Source organism: Mandrillus leucophaeus, unplaced genomic scaffold (genome assembly GCF_000951045.1).
Source record: "Mandrillus leucophaeus isolate KB7577 unplaced genomic scaffold, Mleu.le_1.0 Scaffold100, whole genome shotgun sequence".
Taxonomy (NCBI): Eukaryota; Metazoa; Chordata; class Mammalia; order Primates; family Cercopithecidae; genus Mandrillus; species Mandrillus leucophaeus.
In genome coordinates, this window is record NW_012098099.1 from 6,288,516 (window position 1) to 6,304,660 (window position 16,145).

General features: G+C 42.1%; 1 protein-coding gene across 1 annotated transcript in view; it reads right to left on the reverse strand.

The window, feature by feature from the left end:
- The window catches only part of BMPER (BMP binding endothelial regulator), a 260,618-nt gene that overhangs the window by 51,963 nt on the left and 192,510 nt on the right, over window positions 1–16,145 (reverse strand). The gene's annotated exons all lie outside the window — the stretch shown is intronic.

Below are 16,145 nucleotides of genomic sequence, written 5' to 3' on the forward strand. Positions count from 1 at the left end.
GCCCCAGTCAGAACCAACCAGGAGCAGGAGGTTTGCCGGGGTTTCTGGGAGAAAAGACTCGCTCAGTTGTCTAATTTCTCCAAAGCTATAACCACAAGGAACTGGGATCAGGATCATGACCCCACCTCAAACTAGAGCAAATGGACTGAAAGCTAAGAAAAAAAAAAAAAAAAAAAAAAAAAATGGAGAAAAGGCAAACCTGGGGGACCTCATGGAAACCTTGAATCAAGTCATGTGTGAAGTGAAATTTGCCCTGGCGTTTCAGTTACGTGAGTCAATTAATTTTCATTTTTATAAATGAAATGTGTTACAACTTTAACCACTTTAATGGGTTTTCTTCATAGGCAACTAGAAAAAGATCTAATTAATACAAGGTGGGTAAAAGTATATATTGCAGCCAAATAGGAAACAAGGGATGCCACCAAAGTGCAAAGGAAAGTGACACTGCCACACTAATACGTAGGCGCCTGTTGTACACTGCCCTGAGCTGTGACTCTCCACCACTGAGGGGGTCCTGGGCCTGAGGCTGATATGGCAAGGGCCTCTTACCCAATCCTGAAGACAGCCTGTGGAAGAAAATGGATGGCTACATGGACCAGCATGGCAGGAAGTCGGTCACGATTCCCAAGAACTGAAGGACAGAGCCCATGAATCAGAGAACAGGGATGAAAGGGTCTAGGAGGGAAACGAAAGGCCAAATTCTTGAGCCACCAATGCCGGGGCTGCCCTTCACTGGCCTCCTGTGGCTCAAGGTCTGTGAAGGACCAAGGACAAAGCAGACACAAGTGACCTTACAACTCATAACTATGAGCAATTTCACTGATTAGTGCACAATTTTCTTGCCTTATTTCTTCATCATCCATTGATTATTTAAAAATTCTGTTAAGAGATTTTCCATCTGATATAACTAATGAAGAAGGATGTCAGTGACACACAGGTGACAGTCCATGAACAGGTGAAATGCCTTTTGCAGAAATGAGGGGTGCTGTGGGCCTGAGACTGGTGTGCCTTTGCTTCCTGCAGGAACACACATCTGTTGAACATTAGAATCACATTCCATCTATTCCACAAAACAGTTACCTGGACTCCTTTCTCCTGCATGGGAAAAAATGTCGCGATGCTTCTATTAAAATATAGATAATTAAAAGTGTCAATGTGATCCCAAGCCTTAAGTGGAAGCATTTGGACTAAACTATTCGACAACAAAGACTAGGCCAGACTGGAAATGGAGAAGACCAACCCAGCACTGCTCAAACTTCAGTGTGTACAAAGATCATGTCCAGACCTTGTCAAATTTGCAGATTCTGATCAGGGGGCCTGGGGTGGGGCCTGGGAGTCTGTATTTCTAACAAGCTAATGATGCTGCAGGTCCAAGGGTGGTGATATGAATAATAAGGGTCTAAACCTCATGCCAGTGTGGTGACATTACGGAATGTGCGCTGGGGAGTGTGGATATGTCTGAGCATGTGTGTCTCTGTGTGTGTACATGGGTAGCAAGTGTATCTTCCTCACCCCAGATGTATTCTGCAAAGGAACATGGCTCTGACTCTAAGCTTATCATAGCAAGTCAAATAAACTAGAACAGTTATTGGAACCTGAGGCCACTGCACCAGATATAATGATTCCAGTAATATGGAATCCCTTTGAGAGCAAAGAGAAAATCCACTTTAAAACTCCACAAGAGGGATTTGTCTTCAGGGGAAAAATGATTTGACCCATCACATGAATGAATCATTGACAGGTGAGATTCTGTGAAATCAACCTTATATGCTGGAAGAGTACAGCACAGGAAGCATACAGAGCCTTTGGGGCACGTGCACAGGCAGCAGAAGGGGCTGGCTGCGTCAGCACTTAGGAGGTGCACGAATGCAGTACAACACTCCCTGGCCAGACCCCTTCCTCTTGCCTCTGAGCCAACTGCCTCCTACCTATCCTTTTTAGCTCAGCCCAGATGTCATTTTCTCATGGAGGGCTTTCCCTGATTCATCTGCTTTTCCCCTCCCCACACACATACACATAGTAGGTCTGACCCTCTTGTATACAATCTTCTTACACAACAATTTTTTTTCCTTCTTAGCATACATATCATAGCATAGATACATGTTTATTTCTGAGGATATTGGTTGAATGTCTTCCTCATTCACTGGACTATAAACTCCATGAAGACAGGAACCATGCTGTTTATCTCACCCTGTAACACTAACACAGAGCACAGTGCCTAGCATTTAACAGGGCTCAACAAATATTTACATAAGAGTTGAAGAGAGAGAGGGAAGGAGGAAGAAAACACAATTTCTTGACCTGGTGTCCACTGACCTGCACCCCAGGCAGAGAATCCCCTGTTGTATGCAAAGTTAGGAGTGCATTTTTCTGGGAAAAGGAGGCTCAGCTGTCTCAGAATCTCAAAAAACCAAATACTGATATAACCAAAAAACAAAACTGTGGCTTCTCAAAAGTTAAGAATCACCGAGTTGCTAATATCACATCAATTGAGAACATCTTAAGCAAGATGTGAAAAAAAAATCAGTTTCTTTCTTTAGAAATTGTTGCTAAGCGGTCCTTGAAAACAAAAGATGAAAAGGGAAGAAACAGTTTACAAGTACATGACATTGGAATTAAAAATCCTAATTCCATGATGAATTCAGTCTTCTATAGCAGGATCAGACATGAATGTGTATTATCTTTAGAATTAATACTGTGGACCAGAAAAGACAATGTGAGTAGAGAATGGCCACCATTTGGAAATCCATAAATTTCTCCTTAGAAGATGGATGAAATTGGTTTATTTAAAATTCAATCAACATAAACCACAGCATATTATTTCCAAATAATTTTGACAATTTTGTCAAAGTAGAACTAAACAGAAAATTTTGCTGAAAAGACAAAAATCTTTTACAAGAAAAAAAATCCTTCAAAATAAAAATGCATTATAGCACAAGAAACATTTGCAAATTTCCAGTGTTTTAGCATAGTTTAGAAAACACAGAAAATTTGGGGGTGAGGATGGCTTGCCAGCAAGAACTATTACCACATTATGGTGGTAATGGTCAAAAGCACAAGTTCTGCCCGGATCAAAATCCTGGCTCTGCCTCTTTCTTGCTTAGTTACCCTGGACAAAGCTGGTAACTCCTGTAGCTCAGTTTCCTCATCCACATGGGGAACAACACCTGCAGGGAAAGCACTTAGCTGCTGCCAGGCACATAGTGAGCACTCAAAAGTGTAAGCTCTTACTCCTGGCCTTATTATTGTACTGTCCATTATTATTGGCACTGGAATACATAGCAGGCTTCCCAGACTTCCAGGCACATTGAACAATCAATGCCAGCTAACATGATTGTCATTACCTCCTGTTATCAAAGGCAATGGGCTCATTATAGCAATATAGCCCTCTGTTTTCAGACATCTGATCTTTTTTTCTCTAGAAGTAAATACCAACCTCAGCTTTCCTGCAGTCCTTAGTTGCTACGTATGTCAATAAATCCTACTAGTGGCCACAAAACTACGGGTCAGTATCTGCTTAATATCCTTCCTCCCTGGCTTTGATCACAAAGACAAAATGAAGACTTCAATTTCCTGGTTTCCTCTTCATATGGAAAAGCTTTCAGGGGTTCTAAAAGGTCTTCTGGCCCAAGTTCTTTGAGCAGTTCAAATGCATCTACCTTCACGCTCGCAGATGGGCCATTTGCTGGGGATACAATGAAGAAACCAGCTCACCCTCTCTCTCTCTCTCTCTCTCTCTCTCCTTTAAACTCCAAACACTAGGTAAGATGGTAAGGATCATAAAGAACAACTCTTTCATGTTAAAAGAATTATTAATTCCAGTATCGTCACCAGATTTCCCCATTTCCTTGCAAATCATATATTTCCCTACTCTCTGTGCCCATTGACCAGACTCTTTAAAAGCCTGAAGCCAGTAAAAAGGAAGCAGATTTTTACAGATACATCCTGTTGGCTGTTCTCGGCTTATGGGCCTGTACTCTTGGCTGCGGGCCTCTCCTTCCTGTGCATGGTGGGAGACGATTAGGGCAGTTCTGCACAGGAATACTGGACTTCATTTCTGTCCAGCAACAAAGCTCATTGTATCCAGTGTTTTCTCCTCCCTCCCTTACTGGGTCCTGGGAAATTCATCTAAAAGTTACCAGGGTGGTTCCCCACACTGGCCTCTCTACAGAAAGCATCTCAGCGACCAGGAGAACTTTGACTCTGGATTCTAATTCTGGCTTCTCATATGACCCAGCCAAGCAAGTCCAGCACTTCCTCTGGGCATGACTTCATGCACGAGGAGGCAGTAAAACCAGTGCCCTTTTTCTTCCAAAAAAAAAAAAAAAAAAATCAGGAATATATTTTAAACTACTACAGGTCAAGAAAATGCCACTGAGCTCAAATCACCACTTGGGTCTATCTAGGTGGGCATAAGATTAGCTCCTAGCCCTTTTAACCAGGGACCCACTTTGGATTCTTGTTTCTAATATTTAGGAATTGATTGTACAAAAGAAACCTAAGCCCTGTTCATTCAAAGACTCAAAAAAAGTCTTTGAGTGAACAGGGACTCAGAAAATTAAGTCCCCTTGATGACCCAAAGGAATCTGGGGACCCGCATGATCCTGGACTGGTTCTTATAATTTCCTCACCTGGCACAATGGTTCTCAAGATGTAGTTCCTGAACCCCAGCATCAACCTGGGAACTTGTTAGAAATGCAAATTTTCAAGCCCCACCTAGACCCACTGAATCAGCTCTGTAGGTGATTCCATTTCACGCTAAAGCTTGAGAACTATGGACCTAACACATAGACTATGTAATAGGTATAATAAACTACTTCAGAAATAAATGAATGATGAGCACATGAAGAGTCATGAGCTTTATTGAACCCCTGCTCAGTATAACCTGCCCATAGTTAATGGTGGAAAGTACGGCAGCATGCCCCCTCCATGTTTGGTGAATGCTGGTGCATGAAACTGTAGTAATTTGGCCTCTGCCTTTGCTTTCTAATTCATTGTCCACACACCCTGAAGTCTGTGGCACCACCCCACAGAACAGTCTCTCAGCTGCTTGTGCCAGGCTCTCCCTGGCCTCCATGGCTGTGAACATGAAGTCTTCTGTGGCTGGAAGCTTTTCCTTTGTTCTCTTCCCCAGCCTCCTACTCCTCTTTTTGTCCACCCCTACATATGCTTTTGGTTTCAGCCTAGAAGTCACCTCCTCCAGGAAGCCAGCCCCCTGGCAGAGTACGTTTCTCATAGCATCCAGCATATCCTCTATCCGAAAACACAACCCTCTCTCTCCACATCCCTGTTAACTCGTTTTGCTCATTCATTAACCTGCCCTGCAAGCTCTGTGAGCTAGAGGACTCCTTTCTCATTCCCTGGAGGACTCCTTTCCAATTCCAGCACCTTGAACAGTGCCTGGTGTCATTATTTAATCAATCAGTCACGACTGTAAAAGAATCTACGCTCTTTTTTGGTAATGGGTAATATGTGCCTATTTTAATTTATTATTGATTGATTTCATTGACTCCCAGACATGAATAATTGACCATTAATCTAGAAAAGATGCCTTTGGATACATGAATATAATTTTCTCAGCACTTTCTTCCTTAATAAAACTGCCAACCCCCAAGTTTTTTTTTTTTAATGTGTACCCTCCTGAATATTTGGTGTCAGCTACACAACTGCTCTATCTCTGTGTGCAAGCGGCATGGACAGTGTAGCAGCACTGCTGCTCCTTTTACTTGCCAAGTCAGAAGACAAATGAGACTGAGTCTCAGATTTCCACATAAACAGAGTACAATGTGTTGGAGTGTCCAGGAATGCAAAAGCCTCCAGTCCTATTTCATATTTGCAAATGCCCCCATCAATTTTAATTTTTGCCAACTTGATTGGGAAACGGACAGAGTCCTGGACGGCCGTCAAACCCAGCACAGCTCTGAACCCGAGTCCAAAGCCCTGATACTGCTCCCCAAATAGCACAGAGGCCAGTGTGCCTTCTCTGAGAGGCCCCTGCTGCTGCCAGAACACCGGCTGATTTCACAAGATGCTGTGCCTGCCCATGTTGTTTCACTGAGTCATGATGCTGGCCTCACAACGCATCAAAGCTCCAATCAATCTGTATGTGGCCTGATGGAAACCAGCCCACACAGGGCTGCCTCTGAGGCACCCACCCCAGGTCCTCTTGCTTGCAAGGAGTTCTGGCACCCAGGTGGATATCCTGATTTTTCAAAGGGCAACCTGAAACCACAGCACTCAGTCCTGTTCTCACAAGAGCCACGAGACCTTGCTGGTGATGTGACCAGGAGAAAGAAACACCTTAGTCATTCCATCTGGGATTTACAAGGGAAACCTCATTCAGCCTCATGAGAACCTGTTGGGTGAAGATATTATCTCTATTTCTTAATGAAAAAAAAAAATGGAAATTCAGAAGTGTTAGATCCTTTGCCAATGACCACTGTCACTTACTCTCCAACTTGTTCCAGAAAGGATTTAAGTCAGCTTACAAAACTACATGAAGAATAAAATAAGATGAAATGTGAATGAGAGGAAAGAAACAGGAAAGATAAAAATAAAACCAGGCTTGAGGTTGATTTTTTAAAAAATCATGCCTGGAAATTCTGTATATTGGATAGAAATGGGTCATAAACTTGGCTCTGAGCTGTCTGATAACTCCTGTGAAAAGCGAAAAAATACAGCTCATGTCCTCAAGGTCTTTCACTTTTCTCATAGGAGAGAACTTTGAGTCTTCTTTCAGAATCTTTCACTACTTCGTTTGCATACAAAATGAACTAACATTATTTTCTCCACCCAATGACAAGAAGGCAGTAAGGCAAAGGGAAGCTAAAATAAAAAGACAGAAGCTTAAAGATAGAAATACCAAGGAGATCTCAGAAGTCCCTTCCCTTTCAAGGGTTTCCTAGGAAAGGTGGTCCTAACTGCAACTGACACCCCAACATTAACTTTGAATTATCACATAAAATTAAATTATACTCATATTACTGTTTACAAAGGCAAGAAAGATGGACATCAAAAAAGTTAAAATTTGCCATGTATTTCTTCTTTTCCTACAGCCTGAATTCTATCCCTACAAACCACAAAACAAGACACCTGAGCGCCTTCTCAGCCTCCACCCTGTAAAGCACACTGAGGACGAGTTGATTATTTCTCAACTTCAGAGTTGTATATTCATCTTATGGAATGAATTATCCTTTCTGCACCTTCCCCTTCAGTTCAGTCTTATCTATTGAAATAATTTATGAAAAGCACATTATGGAAATTTTAACTCATTCCAAAGTGTTTGTTTTTGTTTGTTTGTTTCATTTTAGGAAACTATCAATTTCTGCACAGAACTGGAAGAAGTTATTCCGAATGAGTCTAGCAATGACCATGTAAAATAAAGAAGGAAACCTCTTCAAGTACTGGCACCAGATGACAAAGGATGTTCTGAAGGTAAACACCACACAGAACAGGCTTCTATAACAAAATTATATTAGTAATGAAATTGACCTTGACTGAGCATTTGCTCTGTACCAGGCCTGGATGAGTGCCTTATCTGGAACGACTGATGCAATCCTCACACAAACCCTCATAGCAATGGGGTAGGTCTTCTCAGCACCCCCTTTTACACATGGCAGAATTATCAGGAGGTTCAATGGGTGAACTCGCCTGCCCAACAGCAAGGGCTTGCAAGTTAAGGAGCTCAGAAGTTGACCGAGGCAGTCTGGTTGCAAAGCCTGCTAGACACCTGTGCCACACTCATTCATACCATTATAACTGATTCTTTTCTAAAAGCAGCAGTCACGGTGGCCTTCAAACAGGCCTTGTCCTGTCCAGTGTGGAACCTGCTGCTCCCCTGTCTGCCTCCTCACTGGCTCTTCCCAGAGGGCATGTTCCACTCAAGGGAGAGCTCCTCACACAATCTTTTCTTGTCCACCTACCTCACCGGCCACCCCCAGGCCTACCCTGTCACACTCCCCTATTCCCTCCATTACGCTTCTTGCAGTCAGGAATGGCCTTATTTCTCATGCATAGCTGCCCGCACTAGGTAATGATTTTCTGAAGGAAGAGCTTTGTCTCTCTTGTTAAGTCCCAAATCGCCATGCCTACAACAGAACCTAGCATGTAGCAGGTGTTCAGCTGAAAGCTGTAAAAAGGAGTGAATAAAATAACTGATAAACTCCTCCTCTGAGAGCTCATGGCAGAGCAGGATATTTGGAAACCTGAGTGGACAGTGATAGAAGTGTGCACACTCTGACTGTTATCTGATGGAGCCCCCAGACCAGGTGTGCCTGTCAGGCTAGCTGCTCCGTGGCACGGGTGGCCTGGAATGAGTCCCTTCCCCTCTCAGTGCCTCAATTAGCTCCACGGTAAAATGAGGCAAACACTACTCATGTCAGTTTCATTCTCATGCATGCAAAGGTCTTTATACCCGTAAGTAATGAAAATATGATTAAGTTACACCATTCTGCCTCCTGCTTACTAAGAAGTAATCAAGAAGTTCCCTAAGCAGCCAAGAGAGATGCTACAAAATAATTAGTGTTTTACCTGCTACAGTGACACTCATTCAAATCTGTGCTCAAAAGCGTCCTCTAATTGCATCTCAGATGTAATTTTCTGAGGAGAAACACTATAAAAATTCCAGGATGTTTATGCTTAAAATAAACTTAAAGCTAAACATATAAAATCAAATTAAAATGGCATTTAACCTTGAGCTAGGAAGGTTATGCAATAAAGAATTAACCTTGCTCAAAAAGAGTCTGGTCTTGCCCTCTGCCTTTGGCCTCAAAGAGACAATCTTTAAGCCCCTGGAATGTCCTGCCTGACAGGAGTGTGTTTTTTGCCTGAGGCATCTGGTCACTAGAAAGTCTAACAATAGGACTGAGTATGAGGCTTTGGGCTATGCAATAACATTTCCAACATCTAGAGAAATTGAAGACCACAACCATTAGCACATTACACCTCTAAGAGAGGCTAGAAGATAAGGTCATCCATGCAGGTGGCATGTGATTGGGTTCCAATAAAAACTCTGAACACCAAAGGCTTAGCATCACTGGTTGGCAATACCCAGTGGATATTGCAGACAAGAGGAGTTAATGCCAGCCCATGATGCCATGAGCTGAGGACAGCAGAAGCTTCATGTTTAGACATCTCTTGATTCTGCCTTATGTATCTCTTTTGATTTTGATCTATATCCTTTTCCTATAATATAAATATAAATCACACCCATGAGTATTACCACTTGAGTTCCTTCTAGCAAATTCCTGACCTGAGAGTGCTCTGGGATCATCTCTAAACTTGTGGTGTCAGAAGTGAGAGTAGTCCTGTGTGGACTGTGCTCTAACTTTGAAGTTAGTTAACTGTACAGTTGACCCAATCTCTACACAAAGGTTAATCTATCTATTGAGATATGAACAGTTTTCTATGTTTTCTCTTTTTAAAGAAACAGTATTTGTCTTTCTTCAAGATGAAAAATTAAACATAAGAGGATTTTAGACTTGGATAAAAGGATGTTCCATACATTCTCATACCTTTCTGAGTGAACTCGTGTCTTTCTTTTTACTTTGGCTCCAAGAAAACGGGACTGACTAGATTTTGAAGCTAAAATCCAGGTAGCTAGAAAGCTATTTAAGATCCTTGTTTTGGGTGACTTGGATGGATCAAACAGGAAAAAGCCTACTTGTGGGTGAGATGGAGAAGAACAAATGAAAGATTGAAGGGAAATCACCATAAAGCTTTGAGTCTAGCCTGACAGAAGGCTCAGAGCCAATGACAAGGCACAAGAGATGTGACTACTAGGCAAATCGCTGAGTGACACCAGGGTAGAGGATTAATCACCCCATTGGAGGCCCAGTTGTTATAACACCATACAAGAGGCTAGTTTGAGGTCCTCAGACAAACAGAGAGGCCAGGGCAGAAACATCTGTGGATGCAAGTATTTCATAAGAAGATGACAAGCCCAAACACTACCTGAGGGATAGAAGATGAACCAGGGGGTTCAAGAGACTTGTGAATTATAAATAGGCAGAGGTGGATGGAGAGATTCAGAAGGGTCATCTTGCCTGCCAGTGGGAGTCGCAAATAGACTTGTGCAATAAGAAGTGCTCACAGCATTTGGAGCATCAAAGGTGGACCAAAGACTCTACTCACTCTGACCAGTTTATTACATGAAAAGACAGAAGTGTGCACACTTTGACTGTAAGTGTATAATTGTGCATGGGGATAAAGACCTAAGATGAACTCAGAATTGGGAATAGCAAAAGTCACAAGGAGATCAGAGAGGATGCCAGTGAGAGGCAGGCTAAGAGGAGAAGCCCTTCTAGGGGTGGTGCTGGGTGAAATACAAAAAGGGTCAAAAAAGAAGAGGCTCCCATTCCCCAGAGAACTTACAATCCGATGCTGAAGAAATAAGAAGCAGTGCAACATAGAACATGGGTTAAATGATAATGAGCACAATTGGAATAACTAAAAAAAACTAAAGAGCATTTTCCAAAGTCTAGGATGAAACTGGAGCTGTGTCTTCAGCTTAATTCATGCCTGAGGTTGCATTTTTAAAAATTTTTTCAGTCAGACCTTGGTGATGACCTTGAGCAGTAGGATATAAATAATTCCAACATGCTTAGCGTTCCAAAAATGGAACACTAGGCATAATAGGGTTAAGTCAATGTAGAAAGTGAAGGCATCTTAGGGAGGCAGGAGAATGACATGAATTCAGAAGCAGGGATGTTCATTGTGTATTCAGATACAGTGAAGAAAAAACAGACTTTTAAGGGCTGAAGTATAAGTGCTGCAACTGCGGTGTCTACTGCCACCTGGTGTCAGCATACCTTAATTATGAATTCAGAGTGCCCTAACAGTTGAGTCCGCTAAGGAAAAATAAAAGTAATGTCACTCTTTAAAATAAAACATCTCATTCGATTTAGGACCCTAGTTCTAATGGCAGTTCTTGACAAGTCATTAAAAGATGTAAACAAAAATGTTTTCAAGCATGTTTTTCTTTGAAGTAGGGGAAATTGACTTGATTTTATAGAATAGCATTTAGCTTTATTTGATTTTTCTCATACACAAACACATAAAGTCTGTACCCTTTGCCTGTATTTTCTATTGCTTTATAATAAGTGATCAGTTTCCTTTGTAAGAACACACAAAGTCGGTCATTTAGGAAGTCTGTGATCTCTTCCTGGAAGCAAGCCACCGGCAGTCCCAGGATCCCAGTATATCCAACACCAAGGTCCTGTCCGAGTTCCAGTGCTCTCCTGCACGACCTCCCACCTCCTACCTCCCAGTACCTCAACAGGAAAGGATACATCTGTGAATCCTCTGGCATGACTTCAATTCCTTACAGCTGTAAAAACCACTGCATGGAAGGAAAAGAACATTTCCTAGACTGGGAATCCCCAGACACTTTCCCAAACTGAACAAGTGAACAGGGCTTTCGCTCTGGTGAATGATACCCCATCAAGGAGAGTGCAGAGAGGAAAACACTCCTGAGATGATTGTGGTCTCTAAATGTCTGGGCTTCACTGCACTTCACATTCATTTTTCTGACTTCTCTGAAATGCAGTCCTGCCCTGACTTAAGAGTTCTGCTTTCTGGGAAAGTTATACTTACTTGCAAAAATTTCTTCCAAGATGTGAGTCTGAGTTAGAGAAAAAGCCTGTTGCTGGTATTTCATAGGCACAAGGAATAAAAGGTCATTTCTTTCCCCAGTTTGACCCATGAAGCACTAGCTCATCTCCTGGCCTCTCTTTGTGCCCCAGGCTGCCCAAGGCTGGTCCTATCCTGTGGCCTAAGCCCACAGCGGGAAGGTAGGTTTGATAGTGACTGCTAAGGATCTCCAGAGAGCCTTTGTGGTGGGAGCTTGCCTATCCCTCTTGGATTGCTCAGTTGGCATCTGGGTCATGAAGGGAGAAGGCACATGAGGTTGGAGGAGAGAGATGAAGATGAGATGAAAAAGGAGAAAGGAAGACAAGAACACACCCAACACTTTTTCTCTTTGAGGTAGCCAACATTTGAATCCAAATATAATCTACACAACTTCACGTTAAGTTTTCCAGGTGGGTACACAATACACTGCTTCTCTAGCTCCTGGAAATTTCTCTGCAATGCACTAATAAAGGAAAATGCAAAAAATTATTAAACAGGTTATCTAATTTGAGAAGTCAATTAGCAAAGCTAAGACTTGAGACGTGTTATCAATGCATTTAGTTAAAACTTTTCTGCAGTTTGTAACTAAATTATTTTGCACCCAAACATATTCAGTTAGTTAATTAAAGCAAGCTATGCTGATTGAAAAGAACTTAATTATATATTGAATTTTTATGCCACATTAGCCAAAATGGGTCAAATTGATTTGTGAAATTAAAAAAAAAAAAAAATCCCAAAACAGGAAAAATAAAGAAATATTGATTACTATGCAGTTATTTCTCATTCATTTACAGAGTGGTAGTTTTTCAAGTACTTATACAATGGCCAGTTTACTATTAAAAATGTTAAATTGAGTAAAAGACCAAAATAAAATAGGAGTTATAAACCACAGACATTGCAGGGCTGGCATGGTGGCTCACACCTGTAATCCCAGCACTTTGGGAGGCTGAGGCAGGCAGATCACCTGGTGTCAGGAATTCGAGACCAGCCTGGCCAACATGGCGAAAACCCATCTCTACTAAAAATATAAAAATTAGCTGGGCGTGGTGGTAGGCATCTATAATCCCAGCTACTTGGGAGGCTGAGGCAGGAGCCTCATTCGAATCTGTGGGGCAGAGGTTGCAGCGAGCCGAGATTGCACCACTGCACTCCAGCTTGGGAGACAGAGCGAGACTCTGTCTCAAAAAATAAATAAATAAAATAAAATTAACCATAGACATTTCAAAAGCAAAACCTAATTCAGAGAAACTGTCATTATTATTTTGACCTTATAAGAAGCACTATCTCATAATTATCATAGAATTTGCCCTGTGGAATTTGTTATAAGATTAAGGAAACCCAAAATGGGTAATATTTTCTCAGAAAAATACACTCTATTTGCATTCTCTCTTCCCTCTGTTACAAGACAGTGGTGCTCAGAAAGTTATTTGGGTGTGTTATGCTACTTCATTCTTCGTCCTTAAAGGAAAATACAGGTATTTTTTGGAGAATGGAGGGGAAAATAAAATAAATCAAATTCCAATGCAATTTATATATATGGCCATCCATGATATCAAGGCAAGTCTTGTCAGTCCTGTAAGGACTCAAAAAATGTGTCACAGTCACAGATCTGACTATACTTTTGGGTTCATTTTAGAAATTCCACCAATGATATCAAATGTATAGGCAAAAGTTTACATGTGTGGGATGTCATATGATAGATGATTTTACCTTACTTTTTCAACATTATTTACAAGTACAATGAACACATGACATTCTCATGAGACAAAGAACAATAGTTTTTAAGCAATTGCAATGCAATTGTCACTTACACTACCTGGAGGAGGTGTCACAAAAGAGAAACAGTTCATTTTGAGATTGTTCCACAGATTCATCAGTGGGAATTTATCGAATCAGTCCTCCATGATGACATCAGGAGACGATGTGGACAATCAGAAAGGTAAACAGCCAATCCAGGGGTGAGTTTCTCCACAGAAAGGAAGGGACACAGGACAGCAGCACGCTCTGTGCCAGGACTACCGTGTGCCAGTGCTGCACCACCCACTGGCCTCAGTCCTCAGAGGAGCAATCTTGCCAGGTAGTTACTGTGTATCAGCTCTTTCGATAAAGGATCTTGAACTCAGCTAGCCACCAGGGCACACTGCTAACAGTGGCAGAGCTGGACTGGAGTCTAGCTTGCTGTCCCCTTCCCCACGGCTCATTCTCAGTCCATTGCTCCATAAAGTCTCCTACAAACCCTGAGGTTAGGTCCTTTCTGGAGCTCCCCTGAGAAGAGAATATCTTTCCATGTTGTACCTTGTTTATTTTCTTCTCCTGCCACACATATACTTGGAAATAAGGGGGAGAAACAGGATCTGGCCAACACTGGCCACTCTACCTTTAAGATTCATGAAGGTGCATCCTCCTGTTGGACTGTGAGATCACCAGCAGAGGGCGACACAGGCAGAATTGCCCAGCTCTCCTTCCGGAGGTCCTCTGCCCTTTCCAGGAAGAAGCGGCCCACTGTGGAAGGGCACTTTACCATGACACCATGACACTGATCAGGAGAGCACAAGCCCGCTTCCCACCACATCCTGGCCTCTAAATCTCCATGCACAAGGATCCCAAGAACATTCTTATGAGCTACCCAACTCAGGGCATCAAGCCCTTTTCATAGATAAGCATCCTCCATCATAGCTGCTGTAGAATCATTAAGGGCAGAAGGGGAGCATTTGCCTGGCCACCTAAGGAATCCAATGCTCTTTATTCGTAAATATCCAAGTCATCATTCGTAACTTCTGTTGAAGCGCTCATGATATTTCTGTTGCAGTCCAGAAATCATAACACTAAATAAATCACCAAAGACAAAATATATAGACATTCAAAAAAGGAACTAATCTCTGCAGACCTGCTCTCCAATTTTTGTTTTCAATACATTCCTTTGAAATGGGATAAAAATCAAAGGTGTAGGCTGCTGGGCCCTGGGAGAAGCACAGCCTTTCCATTCTATTTTAAGCAGAGAAGGGTCCAATCCAAATTTGCAAACAGGATAGAGGAGCTTCCAAAAGAGACCTTACTCTTCTTTATTACTTAATTAATCATGGAAGAAATGATGGCAACAATTACAGAGCACTGACTATGTGCAGGCATTGTGCTAAGCACATACATTCATGTTCATAATCTTACTGAATCTGGATGGTGACTCTTCAAGGTAGGTTCTTTTATTATCCCCACTTCATAGATAAGTAAGCTGAGGTTTAGACAGCTTAGGTCATTGTTTTAGGTTGCATAGCTGGGCTGGATTTTGAGCCCTGGGGCACCGTAAAGTTCTTAATTGCTATATTCTACTGCTTTCCATCAGACCTTCAAGTGAAGGTTTTTAGATTCCAAATAAAACCAGATTTGTCTATCTAGCTGCTTAACTCACTGCAAAGTCTCACGTTAAGATCCCTCAGTTTCACTAGACAAGACGTCAGTCTAGGGGTGGTGCAGAGAGGAGACAGAAGGGAACCCAGAGAATTCAAATTATAACGGGAAAATGGCTTGAAGGAGCTAAAGCCATGACTTGGAGCCAAATGGTTTGGCACATGCAGCCATGTTTGCGGATTTGTGATGACAGGGACAGTCTTTTTTCCACCCCACTTCGAGCCGCCTTTATAGAACTTTATCTTTTATGTCCAAAGATCAAATAAAAAAAATCATATTTAATGAGAACTAGGGGAAATAAACTGGTGGCAATTAAAGAGCAAAAATAACCTCTCTGTGGCTTCAGACCACAGGAGTTTTCTAATTTTAAGAGGCACAGGCAAATCACTTAAACAAGGCCTTTTGGGCTGTGTTCATCTCGTGTTTCCTCCCGCACCCACAGTGGTTAAAGTTATAGGCAGCCATAGCTCTTGAACCCATGGAATTGTGTAGTAAATGGAAGTACACCCAGGCCAGACTCATCAGCTCAAAAACGCAACCTTGCAGTGCGGAAGTCAAATCCAACTCTCCTTTGTAACCAGTTGCTTTGCGTGGTAGGGGGTTAAAAAGAGTTAGAAAAGGTCATGGAGTCCTGATTCTTAATAAGACTCCTTTCTCCCTCCATCCTCAAGCCCTGTTTCTATTGTCATCTGACTCTGGACATGAAGTCTCACAGTTGGCCAAGATCCAAAGAATTCTCATTTTGCTTCCTTATTTTCCACATGCACATTTGATTTGGGCTAGACCATAAGGCAGACCTAAACTGTTCCTCAGGTAGAATAACCAGACTCATTCAAACACCCAAAGGCAGCCGAGTGACTTGAGATTCCATTTAGGGGAACCAGCTCTGTCCTGTACTACTGTGGTTTAGACCAGAATTTGGGAAGCCCTCCTCAATCTTAGAGTTAAGCTAACACCTGGAAAAACCCTGCAGTGTAGCCAGCTTTCCAGTAAACTGCAGACCTATAAAAGCATGGAATTGCCTGGAGGACATCGCTCTGAAATACTTCTTGGAATTTCCCGATTTGGGACATGGAATAGAGCTGACTCAAGACGAGATCAGTTGCTGAACA